Consider the following 12,500-nt stretch of genomic DNA (forward strand, 5'->3'; position numbering starts at 1 on the left):
AGACATATTCACATGTCCAAAAATTCAGCCAGCATCAAGGGCATAACATCTTTAAAAGGCCCCTGTCTGCACACAATAATGGCTTACGGCCATACCACCCTTAACACGCCCGATCTCGTCCCATCTCGGAAGCTAAGCAGGGTCGGGCCTGGTTAGTACTTGAATGGGAGACCGCCTGGGAATACCAGATGCTGTAAGCTTTTTTTATTTTTTTGATCATATGTTTTTTTTATCATAGAGAGACATATTCACATGTCCACAAATTCAGCCAGAATCAAGGGAATGACATCTTTAAAAGGCCCCTGTCTGCACACAATAATGACTTACGGCCATACCACCCTGAACACGCCTGATCTCGTCCGATCTCGGAAGCAAAGCAGGGTCGGGCCTGGTTAGTACTTGGATGGGAGACCACCTGGGAATACCAGGTGCTGTAAGCGTTTTCATTTTTTTGATCATATGTTTTTTTTTATCATATAGAGACATATTCACATGTCCAAAAATTCAGCCAGAATCAAGGGCATGACATCTTTAAAAGGCCCCTTTCTGCACACAATAATGGCTTACGGCCAAACCACCCTGAACACACCCGATCTCGTCCGATCTCGGAAGCTAAGCAGGGTCGGGCCTGGTTAGTACTTGGATGGGAGACCGCCTGGGAATACCAGGTGCTGTAAGCTTATTCATTTTTTTGATCATATGTTTTTTTTTATCATATAGAGACATATTCACATGTCCAAAAATTCAGCCAGAATCAAGGGCATGACATCTTTAAAAGGCCCCTGTCTGCACACAATAATGGCTTACGGCCATACCACCCTGAACACGTCCGATCTCGGAAGCTAAGCAGGGTCGGGCCTGGTTAGTACTTGGATGGGAGACCGCCTGGGAATACCAGGTGCTGTAAGCTTTTTCATTTTTTTTGATCATATGTTTTTTTTATCATATAGAGACATATTCACATGTCCAAAAATTCAGCAAGAATCAAGGGCATGACATCTTTAAAAGGCCCCTTTCTGCACACAATAATGGCTTACGGCCATACCACCCTGAACACGCCCGATCTTGTCCGATCTCGGAAGCTAAGCAGGGTCGGGCCTGGTTAGTACTTGGATGGGAGACCGCCTGGGAATACCAGGTGCTGTAAGCTTTTTCATTTTTTTTGATCATGTGTTTTTTTTATCATATAGAGACATATTCACATGTCCAAAAATTCAGCCAGAATCAAGGGCATGACTTCTTTAAAAGGCCCCTCTCTGCACACAATAATGGCTTACGGCCATACCACCCTGAACACGCCTGATCTCGTCCGATCTCGGAAGCTAAGCAGGGTAAGGCCTGGTTAGTACTTGGATGGGAGACCGCCTGGGAATACCAGGTGCTGTAAGTTTTATCATTTTTTTGATCAAATGTTTTTTTTTTATCATATAGAGACATATTCACATGTCCAAAGATTCAGCCAGAATCAAGGGCATGACATCTTTAAAAGGCCCCTTTCTGCATACAATAATGGCTTACGGCCATACCACCCTGAACACGCCCGATCTCGTCCGATCTCGGAAGCTAAGCAGGGTCGGGCCTGGTTAGTACTTGGATGGGAGACCGCCTGGGAATACCAGGTGCTGTAAGCGTTTTCATTTTTTTTGATCATATGTTTTTTTTTATCATATAGAGACATATTCACATGTCCAAAAATTCAGCCAGAATCAAGGGCATAACATCTTTAAAAGGCCCCTCTCTGCACACAATAATGGCTTACGGCCATACCACCTTTAACACGCCCGATCTCGTCCGATCTCGGAAGCTAAGCAGGGTCGGGCCTGGTTAGTACTTGAATGGGAGACCGCCTGGGAATACCAGATGCTGTAAGCTTTTTTATTTTTTTGATCATATGTTTTTTTTATCATAGAGAGACATATTCACATGTCCAAAAATTCAGCCAGAATCAAGGGCATGACATCTTTAAAAGGCCCCTGTCTGCACACAATAATGGCTTACGGCCATACCACCCTGAACTGGTCCGTTCTCGGAAGCTAAGCATGTTCGGGCCTGGTTAGTACTTAGATGGGAGACCGCCTGGGAATACCAGGTGCTGTAAGCTTTTTCATTTTTTTGATCATATTTTTTTTTTTATCATATAGAGACATATTCACATGTCCAAAAATTCAGCCAGAATCAAGGGCATGACATCTTTAAAAGGCCCCTGTCTGCACACAATAATGGCTTATGGCCATACCACCCTGAACACGCCTGATCTCGTCCGATCTCGGAAGCTAAGCAAGGTAGGGCCTGGTTAGTACTTGGATGGGAGACCGCCTGGGAATACCAGGTGCTGTAAGTTTTTTCATTTTTTTGATCATATGTTTTTTTTTTATCATATAGAGACATATTCACATGTCCAAAAATTCAGCCAGAATCAAGGGCATGAGATCTTTAAAAGGCCCCTTTCTGCACACAATAATGGCTTAAGGACATACCACCCTGAACTTGTCCGATCTCGGAAGCTAAGCAGCGTCTGGCCTGGTTAGTACTTGGATGGGAGACCGCCTGGGAATACCAGGTGCTGTAAGCTTTTTCATTTTTTTTGATCATATGTTCTTTTTTTATCATATAGAGACATATTCACATGTCCAAAAATTCAGCCAGAATCAAGGGCATGACATCTTTAAAAGGCCCCTGTCTGCACACAATAATGGCTTATGGCCATACCACCCTGAACACGCCTGATCTCGTCCGATCTCGGAAGCTAAGCAAGGTAGGGCCTGGTTAGTACTTGGATGGGAGACCGCCTGGGAATACCAGGTGCTGTAAGTTTTTTCATTTTTTTGATCATATGTTTTTTTTTTATCATATAGAGACATATTCACATGTCCAAAAATTCAGCCAGAATCAAGGGCATGAGATCTTTAAAAGGCCCCTTTCTGCACACAATAATGGCTTAAGGACATACCACCCTGAACTTGTCCGATCTCGGAAGCTAAGCAGCGTCTGGCCTGGTTAGTACTTGGATGGGAGACCGCCTGGGAATACCAGGTGCTGTAAGCTTTTTCATTTTTTTTGATCATATGTTCTTTTTTTATCATATAGAGACATATTCACATGTCCAAAAATTCAGCCAGAATCAAGGGCATGACATCTTTAAAAGGCCCCTGTCTGCACACAATAATGGCTTACGGTCATACCACCCTGAACTCGTCCGATTTCGTCCGATCTCGGAAACTAAGCAGGTTCGTGCCTGGTTAGTACTTGGATGGGAGACCGCCTGGGAATACCAGGTGCTGTAAGCTGTTTCATTTTTTTGATCATGTGTTTTTTTTTTATCATAGAGAGACATATTCACATGTCCAAAAATTCAGCCAGAATCAAGGCCATGACATCTTTAAAAGGCCCCTTTCTGCACACAATAATGGCTTACGGTCATACCACCCTGAACTCGTCCGATCTCGTCCGATCTCGGAAACTAAGCAGGGTCGTGCCTGGTTAGTACTTGGATGGGAGACCGCCTGTGGAATACCAGATGCTGTAAGCTGTTTCATTTTTTTGATCATTTGTTTTTTTTTTATCATAGAGAGACATATTCACATGTCCAAAAATTCAGCCAGAATCAAGGGCATGACATCTTTAAAAGGCCCCTTTCTGCACACAATAATGGCTTACGGCCATACCACCCTGAACAAGCCCGATCTCGTCCGATCTCGGAAGCTATGCAGGGTCGGGCCTCGTTAGTACTTGGATGGGAGACCGCCTGTGGAATATCAAATGCTGTAAGCTGTTTCATTTTTTTGATCAAATGTTTTTTTTTTATCATATAGAGACATATTCACATGTCCAAAAATTCAGCCAGAATCAAGGGCATGACATCTTTAAAAGGCCCCTTTCTGCACACAATAATGGCTTACGGCCAAACCAACCTGAACTCGTCCGATCTTGGAAGCTAAGCAGGGTCGGGCCTGGTTAGTACTTGGATGGGAGAACGCCTGGGAATACCAGACGCTGTAAGCTTTTTTTATTTTTTTGATCATATGTTTTTTTTTTATCATATAGAGACATATTCACATGTCCAAAAATTCAGCCAGAATCAAGGGCATGACATCTTTAAAAGGCCCCTGTCTGCAGACAATAATGGCTTACTGCCATACCACCCTGAACACGCCCGATCTCGTTCGATCTCAGAAGCTAAGCAGGGTAAGGCCTGGTTAGTACTTGGATGGGAGACCGCCTGGGAATACCAGGTGCTGTAAGCTTTTTCATTTTTTTGATCATGTTTTTTTTTATCATATAGAGACATATTCACATGTCCAAAAATTCAGCCAGAATCAAGGGCATGACATCTTTAAAAGGCCCCTGTCTGCACACAATAACGGCTTACGGCCATACCACCCTGAACACGCTGGATCTCGTTCGATCTCAGAAGCTAAGCAGGGTCGGGCCTGGTTAGTACTTGGATGGGAGACCGCCTGGGAATACCAGGTGCTGTAAGCTTTTTAATTTTTTTTGATCATATGATTTTTTTTTATCATATAGAGACATATTCACATGTCCAAAAATTCAGCCAGAATCAAGGGAATGACATCTTTAAGGCCCCTTTCTGCACACAATAATGGCTTAAGGACATACCACCCTGAACTTGTCCGATCTCGGAAGCTAAGCAGCGTCTGGCCTGGTTAGTACTTGGATGGGAGACCGCCTGGGAATACCAGGTGCTGTAAGCTTTTTCATTTTTTTTGATCATATGTTCTTTTTTTATCATATAGAGACATATTCACATGTCCAAAAATTCAGCCAGAATCAAGGGCATGACATCTTTAAAAGGCCCCTGTCTGCACACAATAATGGCTTACGGTCATACCACCCTGAACTCGTCCGATTTCGTCCGATCTCGGAAACTAAGCAGGTTCGTGCCTGGTTAGTACTTGGATGGGAGACCGCCTGGGAATACCAGGTGCTGTAAGCTGTTTCATTTTTTTGATCATGTGTTTTTTTTTTATCATAGAGAGACATATTCACATGTCCAAAAATTCAGCCAGAATCAAGGCCATGACATCTTTAAAAGGCCCCTTTCTGCACACAATAATGGCTTACGGTCATACCACCCTGAACTCGTCCGATCTCGTCCGATCTCGGAAACTAAGCAGGGTCGTGCCTGGTTAGTACTTGGATGGGAGACCGCCTGTGGAATACCAGATGCTGTAAGCTGTTTCATTTTTTTGATCATTTGTTTTTTTTTTATCATAGAGAGACATATTCACATGTCCAAAAATTCAGCCAGAATCAAGGGCATGACATCTTTAAAAGGCCCCTTTCTGCACACAATAATGGCTTACGGCCATACCACCCTGAACAAGCCCGATCTCGTCCGATCTCGGAAGCTATGCAGGGTCGGGCCTCGTTAGTACTTGGATGGGAGACCGCCTGTGGAATATCAAATGCTGTAAGCTGTTTCATTTTTTTGATCAAATGTTTTTTTTTTATCATATAGAGACATATTCACATGTCCAAAAATTCAGCCAGAATCAAGGGCATGACATCTTTAAAAGGCCCCTTTCTGCACACAATAATGGCTTACGGCCAAACCAACCTGAACTCGTCCGATCTTGGAAGCTAAGCAGGGTCGGGCCTGGTTAGTACTTGGATGGGAGAACGCCTGGGAATACCAGACGCTGTAAGCTTTTTTTATTTTTTTGATCATATGTTTTTTTTTTATCATATAGAGACATATTCACATGTCCAAAAATTCAGCCAGAATCAAGGGCATGACATCTTTAAAAGGCCCCTGTCTGCAGACAATAATGGCTTACTGCCATACCACCCTGAACACGCCCGATCTCGTTCGATCTCAGAAGCTAAGCAGGGTAAGGCCTGGTTAGTACTTGGATGGGAGACCGCCTGGGAATACCAGGTGCTGTAAGCTTTTTCATTTTTTTGATCATGTTTTTTTTTATCATATAGAGACATATTCACATGTCCAAAAATTCAGCCAGAATCAAGGGCATGACATCTTTAAAAGGCCCCTGTCTGCACACAATAACGGCTTACGGCCATACCACCCTGAACACGCTGGATCTCGTTCGATCTCAGAAGCTAAGCAGGGTCGGGCCTGGTTAGTACTTGGATGGGAGACCGCCTGGGAATACCAGGTGCTGTAAGCTTTTTAATTTTTTTTGATCATATGATTTTTTTTTATCATATAGAGACATATTCACATGTCCAAAAAATCGACCAGAATCAAGGGCATGACATCTTTAAAAGGCCCCTTTCTGCACACAATAATGGCTTACGGTCATACCACCCTGAACTCGTCCAATCTCGTCCGATCTCGGAAACTAAGCAGGGTCGGGCCTGGTTAATACTTGGATGGGAGACCGCCTAGGAATACCAGGTGCTGTAAGCTTTTTCATTTTTTTGATCATATGTTTTTTTTTATCATAGAGAGACATATTCACATGTCCAAAAATTCAGCCAGAATCAAGGGCATGACATCTTTAAAAGGCCCCTGTCTGCACACAATAATGGCTTATGGCCATACAACCCTGAACACGCCTGATCTCGTCCGATCTCGGAAGCTAAGCAGGGTAGGGCCTGGTTAGTACTTGGATGGGAGACCGCCTGGGAATACCAGGTGCTGTAAGCTTTTTCATTTTTTTGATCATATGTTTTTTTTTTATCATATAGAGACATATTCACATGTCCAAAAATTCAGCCAGAATCAAGGGCATGACATCTTTAAAAGGCCCCTTTTTGCACACAATAATGGCTTACGGCCATACCACCCTGAACACGCCCGATCTCGTCCGATCTCAGAAGCTAAGCAGGGTCGGGCCTGGTTAGTACTTGGATGGGAGACCGCCTGGGAATACCAGGTGCTGTAAGCTTTTTCATTTTTTTTGATCATATGTTTTTTTTATCATATAGAGACATATTCACATGTCCAAAAATTCAGCCAGAATCAAGGGCATGACATCTTTAAAAGGCCCCTCTCTGCACACAATAATGGCTTACGGCCATACCACCCTGAACACGCCCCTTTTGTTGTCAGAGTTTGTGTGGTGCTGAAGGAGAGCTGACGTGTCAGTACTGAGCAGGACAGCTGGACTAATTTGTTTGTTTTTTGGATGCGCTTTGGATTTATTTAAATACCTCAGATTGTGAGTGAATGTCCCCCAGCAGTCACTGACTGTTAGGGGGATCGTTTTTCTTTTCACCTTTTTTTCCTGTTTTTTTTCCACAATTTTGTGAAGAATTTTTGTTTTTTGTGAATGTTTGCTCGTATGTCGCGAGCAAACTCACACGGACGGATCACAAAGATGACAGGACCACGGACTGGAGAGATGGAAAAAGGAAAAGAGAACGGACAACAACGTGAACAAACAAACATGGCACTGAAACAAAGGAATGGATTAAACGACAACGAGAAGAACGACGGACAAAAAGGACGGATGAAAACGGCAAATGAAACAGGGAACGGAATGGATGACGGAGAGAGAGGAAGAGAGAGGAGCGGCGGGCTGATTGCTCCGCATGCAGAGAATGGGAGAGGTGGCGAGAGAGCAGAAAAAGAGGAAGCAAAAGTGTCTTTTGAGAGAAAACTAACACTAAACATTGAAATGGTGGGAGACAAAGTTCCTCTAAATCACGTCATGAGCAACATAAAAATGATCTGTGGGGGCCTGCTGGCGTGCAGAACCCTGGGACCTGAAAAACTGGAGGTGACGGTGAGCAACATTAAAGGAAAGGAAAGGCTGCTGGATGGATTTAAAATCGGAGAGACCAGAGTCGTGGCGAGAGAACTAAATAATGATGAGCTGGTGGTGTCTTTTTTAAACCTGCCAGCGTATATCACAGATGAAGAAATAGTTTGGAAGCTGACGGGATGGGGAGTGAAACCGACATCACCAATAAAACGCAGAATGTGGCCTGGAACAATGATAGCTGACGGAACGAGGTTTGTCCGGGTCAGATTTAATGACCAGGTACAGTCACTCCCTTACTCCACAAAGTTTAACACTGTGATGGGGAACGAATACTTTAGAGTAATACATGATAGACAACAAAAAGTGTGCAGGATGTGCATCCAGCCGGGACACATCCTGAGAGAGTGTCCAGAATTTATGTGCCACAACTGTGGGGTGCAGGGACACTTTGCGCGAGAGTGCAGCGCGAACAGCACAAAATGCACAAACTGTAAAAAAAGAGAAAATGAATGTGAGTGTGAGAACGGAGAGGAAAGCAAGAACGAGGTGGAGGAGGTGTACGAGGATGAAGACGAGGTGGAGGAGGTGTACGAGGAGGAGGCGGAGGAGAAGGAGGTGATCGGAGCAAGCAGGAAGGAGATCAGAGAAGACGAGAACAGTGACGGAGAAATGGAGCAGAGCGGAGAGAGCGGAGGAGAACGGGCGTCAGAGTGCGAGCTGGAGACGCCGGAGCTGGCTGGAGAGGGAGGACAGCAGAAGCAGCGAAAAACGAGCGAGAGAGGGAAAAAAGGAGACGGAAGGGACGTGGCAGAAGACCCGGGGGTAAGCATGAGCACAGAGGGGAGGGAGATGCCTGAGAGTGGTGTTGGACAGGCGGGAGGGAGAAAAATCACGCTAAATAATACGGGTAAAAGCACCAGTCCCAATGAAACGGACAGCGAAATGGATGTGAGTGAACTGGCGAGTGCGCAAAAAAGACTAAGTCTTGGACAACGAAAAAAGTTGGTGAAAAAATTGAAATGTAAGGACAAATAATGACTGACAATAACCCCTGTAAATCCGTTTTTTTTTGTTTTTATTTTTATGATAATGGCCTTTAATTTATTTTCGATAAACGTGAATGGACTAAGGAACAAAGAAAAAAGACATGCGATTCTTTCCTTGCAGAATGACGTTTTGTGCCTGCAGGAGACCAGGTGGGATGATTCCCTGGTGGAAGACATAAAAAAAGACTTTGTGGGCCATATTTTCTGCTCCAATGGCACGTCGAGGGCGAGAGGAGTGGCGGTTTTAGTCAAAACGGGTCGGGTAACAGGGGTAAATTTGGTTTATGGAGACAAAGAAGGAAGAATAATAGTAATAGACTGTGTGTATGAAACGAAAAATATAAGAATCATAAATATATATGCACCGAATGGAGAAAAAGAAAGGAAAACATTCTTCATTGCAATAAGCAAATGGTGGGAAAGGAATTGTATAATAATCGGTGACTTTAATGTGGCGATGACACCCACCGATGTGTCAAAAAATAATGTGTTTAAGGGGGATGTGAGCAGGGGGACACTTAAAGATATAATGATAACGAAACAATGCATTGATATTTGGAGATTGCTACATCCATGGGAGAGGGTGTTCTCCAGGAGACAAATTGTACTGAATAGATTAAAACAATCTAGAATAGATTATGCTTTGGTGACATGCGAGGTAGTGAGGTGGATTAAAGAAGTTGAATATAAAACTAATATGTGGAGCGATCACGCTGGAATAGAAATCACGTTTAGAAAAGAAACGAATGTACGTAAAGGAGGGATATGGTGCTTTAATGCAAGCTTGCTGGATGATGGAATGTTTGTGAAAAGTATGGAAAGATTGTTGAATGATGTGGGATATGAGTGGAATGAGAGTGAAGATATGAATGTGTGGTGGGATAGTGTAAAAGTCAGAATTAAAAAAAAGTGTATCAATTATAGTAAAGAGAAAAAGTGGAGAGAAAATAGAAAGGAAGAGAATTTGAGAAAACAACTAAGTGAGGAACTATAGCATCGCTTGACAGTGTAGATAATGTAGATGTCGAAAAATACATACATTTAAAAGAACAGTTGGGAGTGATTGAACTTAAAAAGAGTAGGGGTGCAGCCATTAGGAGTAAAATACAATATATGTATGAGGGGGAGAGGAGTACAGCCTTTTTTTTAGGTCTGGAAAAACAAAAACAAAAAAGAACAGAAATAAACGAATTATTAAATGAAGCAGGTAAAAGTGTGACAGATAAAAAGGGAATTTTAGAAATAGTAAAGGGCTATTATGAAAGCCTGTTTTCGAGACAGGAGTGTGATAGCGTGAGTGTGAACAGAGCTTTGGGTGCCTTAAAGAAAAAACTAAGCGAGGACGATAAAATGTGGTGTGATTGTGAGTTTACAGAGGGAGAAATCAGAAGTGCTTTAGAGGGGTTAAACAAAAACAAAAGTCCTGGGAGCGATGGCCTAACTGCGGAATTCTACCAAGCTTTCAAAGAGCAGCTGGTGCCCTTGGTGAACAAATTGAGTAAATATATGGAAAAAGTGAAACATATACCAAAAAGTTTAGGGGAAGGGGTGGTTACTATTTTTTACAAAAACAAGGGGGACAATAAAAATCTGGACAACTACAGACCAATCAGCCTACTCAACACAGACTACAAAATCATAGCGAAAACAATAGCCAATAGAATCAGGGAGGTAATAGGAACAATCATAGAACAAACACAATCATACAGTATACCAAACAGAGACATAGCAGACTCAATCATTTCAATAAAACAGACGGTCAGGGATATGGAAGGGGAGGGGGGAATATGGCTAGGGATTGATTTAAATAAAGCTTTTGACAGAGTAGATCACGGGTTCATGGGGAAGGTGTTAGAGAAGTTTGGATTCGGGGAGAGAATGAGAGAATGGATAAATATGTTGTATACAGGAGCGGAAAGCAAGATAAAATGTAACGGGGAACTAACTGATTCTTTTAAAATATCAAGGTCAGTGAGACAAGGATGTCCGATGTCAGCGCTGTTGTACAGCTTGGTAGCAGAGCCGCTGGCAGCACTGATATCGGAAGACGTAAACATAAAAGGTATAGGTAAGGAAAACGTAAAAATAATACAGTATGCAGATGACGTGAATATAATGGTAAAAGGAGAGGAGGATATAGAATTGATATTAAAACATGTACAAACTTATGAAAGAGCATCTGGGGCAAAAGTAAATGAAAATAAGTCAGAAATTATGTTACTAGGTAAGGAATCCAATCTAGTTAATAAGTGGGGATTTAAAACGGTGTGTGAGAGAAGAAAAGTGTTGGGAGTGAATATGGGGAAAAATGAGAATGAATGTGATGATGTAACATGGAAAGAGGTGGTGGGTAAAATTAAAAAAACATTGAATTTGTGGAAAGCGAGGGGTCTATTGTTGAGAGGAAGGGTAGCCGTAACAAATGCTCTCGTGTTGTCCAAAGTGAATCATGCGCTGAGTACTTGTACGCTTCCGGACTGGGCCTTTAAGGAGATTTCAAAGACCATTAGGGACTTTATTTGGAAAAACAAAGCAGCGAGTATAGCTCACAAAACAATAATAGGGGCTAAAGATCAGGGGGGGCTAGCTTTGATTGATTTACTTACAAAAAAAGTAGCACTAAGAGTCAAATTGATAGGCAAATTTATGGACCAGAACCGGAACGTAGTTTGGAAAAACCACTTCAAACAATATCTGTGCAGTTTTGGACTCTACAACGAGGACAACCTGTACCAGATCAATAACCCGGATTCATTTAAACACTTGCCACGGTTTTTCCAGGAAGTACTCAGTGCGTGGTATCAGGTTTCATCCTGGACTGTACCAGAGTGCGGAACGAGAGGGTCAGTGCTACGACTGCCCTTCCTCTCGAGCCCGTATTTTAAAAATGGGGAGAGGGTAATTAAGTGTGAAGCTATGTCGAAAGCGGGATATATTAGAATAAGGGATTTACTGAACTGTGGGGGGGATTTTGATTTACAAATGGTGGTGAGGGGTTTAAAAAATAAAGGGTGTGTGTGCAGAAAGGATGTGATTGAGAGAGTGTTTGCAAATGTAAAATTGTCTTTGTCGAGCGAATGGGAAAAATTAATCAAAGAGAAGGAGGGAGTGATGCAGGACGATGTGGGGGGGGATCTCCCTGTGCCTAGGGGAGAAGAAACACAACATTACAGATGTCACTACAAAAATTTGGTATAGGTGCGCAATCACACATAGAATACAGAAACCCACATCCGAAGTAAAATGGACAGACACATACCCGGACATAACAAGCAACATGATATGGAAGAACATTAACATTCCGCATACACCACATGCAATATTTGACCTAGATTTCAAACTGAGGCACAGGAGGATCTTCACCTGCATCGTCCTGCATCAGATCCATAAGGAGAGGTATGAAAGAAAGTGTTGTGTATGTGAAAGTACGGATGAGGATTTAATACATTTGTTTGTTACGTGTGGGGAATTGGTTTATTTTTGGGGAAAAATTAGAGAAATGTTGGGGAAATGCAGTAAGAATGAGTGTTGGAATGAAAGGGGGTGGGAATTGTCGGTGTTGTTGGGGGTGGGAACAAAACAAAAAAATCACAATGTAATGAATATAATTTTGGCTTTTGCAAGAAAAGCGGTTTTTAACAGAAGGAATTATGCACTGTATGAAAGTAAGAAAATGAATGTGTGGAGAATGTTTGTGAATGAATGGAAAGCACATCTTAAATTGTTGTACATAGCGAATGAGAGTGAGTTTGTGAGAATGTTT

General features: G+C 42.6%; 15 non-coding genes and 9 pseudogenes across 15 annotated transcripts; all 24 read left to right on the plus strand.

Moving 5' to 3' along the window:
* Window positions 1–81: 81 nt before the first annotated feature.
* Window positions 82–200, plus strand: LOC132962432 (5S ribosomal RNA). The gene has a single exon (XR_009668403.1). It is a non-coding gene; the product is annotated as a 5S ribosomal RNA (ribosomal RNA).
* A 121-nt stretch (window positions 201–321) lies between these two features.
* On the plus strand, window positions 322–440 carry LOC132962263 (5S ribosomal RNA). The gene has a single exon (XR_009668238.1). It is a non-coding gene; the product is annotated as a 5S ribosomal RNA (ribosomal RNA).
* Window positions 441–561: 121 nt separating this feature from the next.
* On the plus strand, window positions 562–680 carry LOC132962211 (5S ribosomal RNA). Its single transcript, XR_009668187.1, has one exon. It is a non-coding gene; the product is annotated as a 5S ribosomal RNA (ribosomal RNA).
* A 121-nt stretch (window positions 681–801) lies between these two features.
* On the plus strand, window positions 802–910 carry LOC132962492 (5S ribosomal RNA; annotated as a pseudogene).
* A 121-nt stretch (window positions 911–1,031) lies between these two features.
* On the plus strand, window positions 1,032–1,150 carry LOC132962063 (5S ribosomal RNA). The gene has a single exon (XR_009668047.1). It is a non-coding gene; the product is annotated as a 5S ribosomal RNA (ribosomal RNA).
* A 121-nt stretch (window positions 1,151–1,271) lies between these two features.
* On the plus strand, window positions 1,272–1,390 carry LOC132962220 (5S ribosomal RNA). The gene has a single exon (XR_009668196.1). It is a non-coding gene; the product is annotated as a 5S ribosomal RNA (ribosomal RNA).
* Window positions 1,391–1,512: 122 nt separating this feature from the next.
* LOC132962351 (5S ribosomal RNA) lies at window positions 1,513–1,631 on the plus strand. The gene has a single exon (XR_009668323.1). It is a non-coding gene; the product is annotated as a 5S ribosomal RNA (ribosomal RNA).
* Window positions 1,632–1,753: 122 nt separating this feature from the next.
* LOC132962309 (5S ribosomal RNA) lies at window positions 1,754–1,872 on the plus strand. The gene has a single exon (XR_009668284.1). It is a non-coding gene; the product is annotated as a 5S ribosomal RNA (ribosomal RNA).
* A 120-nt stretch (window positions 1,873–1,992) lies between these two features.
* On the plus strand, window positions 1,993–2,101 carry LOC132961986 (5S ribosomal RNA; annotated as a pseudogene).
* Window positions 2,102–2,222: 121 nt separating this feature from the next.
* On the plus strand, window positions 2,223–2,341 carry LOC132962265 (5S ribosomal RNA). The gene has a single exon (XR_009668240.1). It is a non-coding gene; the product is annotated as a 5S ribosomal RNA (ribosomal RNA).
* Window positions 2,342–2,695: 354 nt separating this feature from the next.
* On the plus strand, window positions 2,696–2,814 carry LOC132962266 (5S ribosomal RNA). Its single transcript, XR_009668241.1, has one exon. It is a non-coding gene; the product is annotated as a 5S ribosomal RNA (ribosomal RNA).
* Window positions 2,815–3,168: 354 nt separating this feature from the next.
* LOC132961710 (5S ribosomal RNA) lies at window positions 3,169–3,287 on the plus strand (annotated as a pseudogene).
* A 122-nt stretch (window positions 3,288–3,409) lies between these two features.
* LOC132961791 (5S ribosomal RNA) lies at window positions 3,410–3,529 on the plus strand (annotated as a pseudogene).
* Window positions 3,530–3,651: 122 nt separating this feature from the next.
* LOC132961872 (5S ribosomal RNA) lies at window positions 3,652–3,771 on the plus strand (annotated as a pseudogene).
* Window positions 3,772–4,125: 354 nt separating this feature from the next.
* On the plus strand, window positions 4,126–4,244 carry LOC132962361 (5S ribosomal RNA). The gene has a single exon (XR_009668333.1). It is a non-coding gene; the product is annotated as a 5S ribosomal RNA (ribosomal RNA).
* Window positions 4,245–4,363: 119 nt separating this feature from the next.
* Window positions 4,364–4,482, plus strand: LOC132962202 (5S ribosomal RNA). Its single transcript, XR_009668179.1, has one exon. It is a non-coding gene; the product is annotated as a 5S ribosomal RNA (ribosomal RNA).
* Window positions 4,483–4,835: 353 nt separating this feature from the next.
* On the plus strand, window positions 4,836–4,954 carry LOC132961712 (5S ribosomal RNA; annotated as a pseudogene).
* A 122-nt stretch (window positions 4,955–5,076) lies between these two features.
* On the plus strand, window positions 5,077–5,196 carry LOC132961792 (5S ribosomal RNA; annotated as a pseudogene).
* A 122-nt stretch (window positions 5,197–5,318) lies between these two features.
* LOC132961873 (5S ribosomal RNA) lies at window positions 5,319–5,438 on the plus strand (annotated as a pseudogene).
* Window positions 5,439–5,792: 354 nt separating this feature from the next.
* LOC132962363 (5S ribosomal RNA) lies at window positions 5,793–5,911 on the plus strand. Its single transcript, XR_009668335.1, has one exon. It is a non-coding gene; the product is annotated as a 5S ribosomal RNA (ribosomal RNA).
* A 119-nt stretch (window positions 5,912–6,030) lies between these two features.
* LOC132962203 (5S ribosomal RNA) lies at window positions 6,031–6,149 on the plus strand. The gene has a single exon (XR_009668180.1). It is a non-coding gene; the product is annotated as a 5S ribosomal RNA (ribosomal RNA).
* Window positions 6,150–6,272: 123 nt separating this feature from the next.
* LOC132961675 (5S ribosomal RNA) lies at window positions 6,273–6,391 on the plus strand (annotated as a pseudogene).
* A 121-nt stretch (window positions 6,392–6,512) lies between these two features.
* On the plus strand, window positions 6,513–6,631 carry LOC132962271 (5S ribosomal RNA). The gene has a single exon (XR_009668246.1). It is a non-coding gene; the product is annotated as a 5S ribosomal RNA (ribosomal RNA).
* A 122-nt stretch (window positions 6,632–6,753) lies between these two features.
* Window positions 6,754–6,872, plus strand: LOC132962085 (5S ribosomal RNA). The gene has a single exon (XR_009668069.1). It is a non-coding gene; the product is annotated as a 5S ribosomal RNA (ribosomal RNA).
* The last annotated feature ends 5,628 nt before the right edge of the window (window positions 6,873–12,500 follow it).

This window comes from Labrus mixtus, unplaced genomic scaffold (assembly GCF_963584025.1).
Source record: "Labrus mixtus unplaced genomic scaffold, fLabMix1.1 SCAFFOLD_56, whole genome shotgun sequence".
Classification (NCBI taxonomy): domain Eukaryota; kingdom Metazoa; phylum Chordata; class Actinopteri; order Labriformes; family Labridae; genus Labrus; species Labrus mixtus.